At 44.5% G+C, this 4689-nt stretch overlaps 1 long non-coding RNA gene across 1 annotated transcript; it reads right to left on the reverse strand.

The window, feature by feature from the left end:
- Positions 1–1641: 1641 nt before the first annotated feature.
- LOC136295348 (uncharacterized) lies at positions 1642–3349 on the reverse strand. The gene is made up of 3 exons (XR_010722645.1): positions 3276–3349; positions 2190–2369; positions 1642–2083 (listed from the first exon to the last, which is right to left on the reverse strand). It is a non-coding gene; the product is annotated as an uncharacterized lncRNA (long non-coding RNA).
- Between the last annotated feature and the right edge of the window lie 1340 nt (positions 3350–4689).

Here is a 4689-nt window from a genome sequence, read left to right on the forward strand (position 1 = left end):
GATTTTGCACATAGACTCAATAAGCAGAAAATCCTTTGGGATTTAGTTCCATCTCTCACCTGTTCCAAGTGGATGGAAGATGGGCTTTTGTTGCACATCACAGCAGCAGTGATGGATGAGGGCTTTTTTTAATTAAAAAAAAAGGGTAATAAAAAAACCCAGGTCAGATATCAATGTCTTTCCAAGCCAATAAAGTTTTTTTAAACCCAAGAAGACCATCATGATTCCCGAGTTCAGTCTTTTATTCATACTGGTTTTGGTATCATGAAATCAGCCAGATTTTTCAAGAAATAGTAAATTGTCATGACTAAACCTCTGGCTCCTTGTCATTTGCACTTACAGCCCATTGTGGGAAGCTCTGCAGCCTTTTTTTCCCCATCTTATATTGGAGAGAAGATGGATATTAATAACACACACGTCCACAAACAGTCTCTCTGGTTCTACAAAAAGTTAAAAATGTCAGTAATAAAAATGATATAAGTAATAATCTGTCTCAGACTGTTCAAGAAAAGAGAAACTGAAGCTTTAATGTTCCACTGAGAGATACTGAATAAAATCTTTCCCTTAAGTTTGCACACAGTAATAAAATACTGAGGTTTTTTTACCAAACAAGTCAGGTCTGTATGAGAGCAGCTCAGGAGGCTTCCATGGCACACAGTGATGATGGCAGAGCAGAGAACGTTAAAGATGAAGTGTTAGTTCCCTGAATTAATGCCCTGATGTAGCCAAATTTTTTTTGCAGAGAGACATAATAGCTTCTTTTCCTTGTTTCTGAGTTTCCGAGTCATCCTGTAATTCATAACCTGCACGAGTGCAGACCCATCTGACATGAGTAAGTAACATATCCGGCTCCTGGGCTCCAAGCCACGTGTCTCCGTTGTAAACGGAAGTCAGGAATACAAAAACAGCTGTGGAAGAAAGATGAGAGAAAAATCAGAACAGATATTCTTCTCTTTCCACACAGTAATAAAAAACGGCCAAGCTGTTTACCTCCAGGACTACGTTTTAAAATAGTTCCCTAACTAGTTTTCCTAGATGGAAAATCTGGAGTGGCTTTGCCCATGCCAAGCCAATGATCATGCTCACAAGTGGGAACAAACCAGTTTCCTGTTAAATAAAATAGTTTGAAATCTGACCCGTCAGCTGCTATCATTGACCAGCAACAGGAATCAGCATCCATGCCCACACGGACCTGTTTTTTGTAGACTGTTTTCCCTCTTGGAATTACATTTCTTTTATACCTTTTGTTCCAGTTTAGTCCTTGAAAGGGAAGTTTCTTAGAGGGTGTGTGAGTGTTGTAGTGTCAGAAAACCTCACAGAGTAACCATGCTCCGTCCTACCCACCCCTGCCCCCATCCCAAGAAAGACACTGCTTCTGCTGTGGGAAGCCATGAGCCTGGGTGGATATGGGTAAACTAGTTTAAAACTGGATTTAAAAAGCCATGGAATTTCCTAGTTCCTCCCACCACTGCCTCGTAACGAGTGATAAGAACAAGACAAGGCACCTGTCTGGTCCGCATCCTCTTCCGTCGCTGGTGACAGGCACAGGGATTTCACAGGCTTGTGGAAGGTGCTGGACAGGGCCTGCTCCTCCAGTAGCTGCAACATGATGGAACTGAGCATTCCGAGCTCCCTGGAGAGCCCAGCTGAGGCGCTGCTGGCCTGGCTGAGCCGGGTGTAAAGCCTGAAGAGGTCGTTCCTCAGTGTCTCATCCCTGAGCATCACGTGCGCAGCCGGCAGGCATGGTGGGACGTGGTTCCGCAGCCACCTCAGGGCTGGGGACACGTCCTGCTCCCTGAGGAGGCTCTGCCTGGCCAGGGACCTCAGCAGCCCCTCGGTGACCACGTGAGTGGACGCACAGGTGACGGCCACTGCCTCGCCCCCAGGTTCACCAGCTCTGAGGGTCTCCCCTCCCTGTGTGGAGGGTGGTGCTGGGAAAACAGGGTCCCAATGGGCTGCATTTCTTCAGCTCAGACACTTCCACGTCTGCAGCAGTGTCACCTTCTTCCTCGTTTTTTTTTCTGAGAGTGATGATTTTTCTGATGAGATGAGGCTTGAGATTTGTTCTTGTCTTTAGTATTTTCTGTAAGAAGAAAACCCCACCAAAACAAACATCAGATACTCCAAAGGATTTTCCTGATACAAACTTGTGCAAGTAAGGTGCTCTCCTGTGTTGATTCAGTTTTTACCATGGTAGGCACCAGCCTCGTTAAGCAGCCAGATGGAGTCTGCGCTGTTCCAATGGGCTCCGGGAGCTCCCAGGGACTCCAGGCTGGAACTCTATTCCAAACTGGATCCCCCGGCCTGGAGGTGAGAGAAGCTCCTGAAGCCTTACTTTATTCCCCATGGATTCAAATAGCTAAATCCTCCTGTCAAAGAAATAACACACAAATTCACTACTCAAGACACAAATTGAGGGTGAAAAAAGCCATTCATCTACCAGAGATAAAGAAATCCTCCTGGCCTTAATAGAGTTCAAACTAAACGGAGGATGAAATGCAAACCGACTAAAACAAAGTACTTATCAAATACGTTTGATTAATGTGGCCAAAACATACAGAAATTCATTTACAAGCTGAATAGGAAGAAATTTCCTCTTCACCTGGGATTGATTCTTGTTTTCTCTCATCTAAATTTGTTAGCCACAGAGTATGGAGTAAGGAAATCATTTTATTTATCACTTTGTTTTTCAGAAACCTGAAAAAAACCCCAAAACTAACCAAACAACAACAAAACAAAAGAGAAAACCACGTTTGGAAGGCAGATCCTCACCAGCAGCTGGTCCATCACCTACAGGCGACCATATCCTAGTGCACTTGCCTGAAACTGTCAGGGCGCTCTGTGCAGAAGAGATTTTTGGTGGATGTAAATGTATGTGAGGGAGAGGCAAGGGGAGGAGGAATGTTCTAGACAGCTCAAAGCCATTACTGTGCCACTTCCTGTGCAGCAGGTCCTGTGACAGGATGTGAATTGAGGGTGTTCGTATTGGTGTCTTTACCTTTTAAATTCCAAAGTGCCATTTTGCTTTCTCAGTTTTTCAAGGAAGTGGTTTTCAATTCGTGAAGCCCCTCCACCATCATCCCTCCTACCACAACCTGAAAGCATCTTGATTCTGTTTTCAAAACCACAAGGGACACTTCAGAGTTCAGCAAGTTGTGCCAGTCCAGCCCTTGGTGCGTCTGGCTCCCTGCCTGTCACTTTTCATACTCAGTCATGCAATTACTCTACCGTGGACAGCAAAATTGTTCCCACTTCTCCTGTACTTCTCTGCTTACCTTTTCTCTAAGCTGTGCAGGACCCATGTGAGGTGGCTGTGATCCTGGATCAGCTCATAGGCAGCTCTGCTGGCATGGGCAGCACTTTGGAATATCTCCAGCATACAACACTGAAACAGAAAATATAACTTGTTCTTTTACCGTCAAGATCTAATTATCTAACTTGGAATTAGCAATTGGATCAACTTCAAGGTGAAATGAACACCACCTGCTCTCAGCAACTCCAGGGAAGGAAAGACATTCTCTGTTCAAAGCTACTCTTACAAGAAGTCTCCAGGTAGCGAGAGGATTTTGTCCTTTTGTCCAAGATTTTGATACCTGAAATACTCAGGGTGGATGCTCCCAAACCTGAGAGCTACTGGCACATGAGTTTCCCTCCCGCTGAAGCGCAGTTCAGGTAACAAATGTGCTGCCTGGGGAATGGAGAGCCCCAAAAAAGAAAAGGCCCTGACTGTAGGCACAAAGGCACGGTGCCCACGTGAGGCTCTGTGATGGCAGCAACCTGTTCCAGTTGATAAGGGTTTTACTGGTTTAGACATAAGCAATATATCTTAGATATATTGCATAGTTTAGACATAAGCAGTTTTTTTCCCCCTCCACACATCCAGAAAATCAACAAGGAACAGGTTTTCAAGAAGACAGAGGCAGAGTCAGCTGCTCCTTTTTGCTTTGTGCTTGAGATCTCAAAGCCATGCAAACTTCTATGCTTTGGGGTGTTTCGGTGCTTTCCTTTTAAATTCTTACCTGGGAGCCCTCATCACACAAAGGACTGTTGAAAAAGCAGAGAATGACCTGGAAAATCCTCTGGCAGTCATGAAGCTCACCGCAATGTTTGTCACGCAGCCCTTCCCCAAGACATCCAAGGATCGGCTCACGCTGTGCTTTGTACTGGAAGCCGCAAAGAAAAATACCACCATCAGACATTTAGACATTTCCAAAAAATAACTGTCCCTAAGAGCATAAAACCCGGTTCCCTGCCAGTGCCAGCTCAGGGCTTACCACAGCTTGTTCTGAACTTCTACAATTCCATTTCCACTGCATGTTTGGGCTGCAGACTGATTGTTCCTGATGGATGTTAGGGATTAAATTTGGAAGGAGTGGAAATTGAGAAGTTGCTATTCCTAAAACACTTCAGTGGAACTCAACATTACTAATCTAAACTCAGAGATGAATGGAAGCTAGCTGGGGCAGAATATGCTGTTTATTGCGCTCACAGAGCATACACAGCACAACTCACTGTGTGTTAGTATGAAGAAAACAACAAAGCCACCACAGGAATAGCAGTTTAAATTCCAATACGAAACAAAAGAAAGATGCTTCTAAATAACCACCGAGGGGAGAATGAGATTTCAATGTATTTTTATGGCCTTTTTCCATAAATTTCTGAAGAATTACTGGATACCTAAAAAGGTAC

The sequence above is a fragment of the Chamaea fasciata genome, unplaced genomic scaffold (genome assembly GCF_029207755.1).
Source record: "Chamaea fasciata isolate MVZ Bird 193981 ecotype frontalis unplaced genomic scaffold, bChaFas1.0.hap1 SCAF_11, whole genome shotgun sequence".
Classification (NCBI taxonomy): domain Eukaryota; kingdom Metazoa; phylum Chordata; class Aves; order Passeriformes; family Sylviidae; genus Chamaea; species Chamaea fasciata.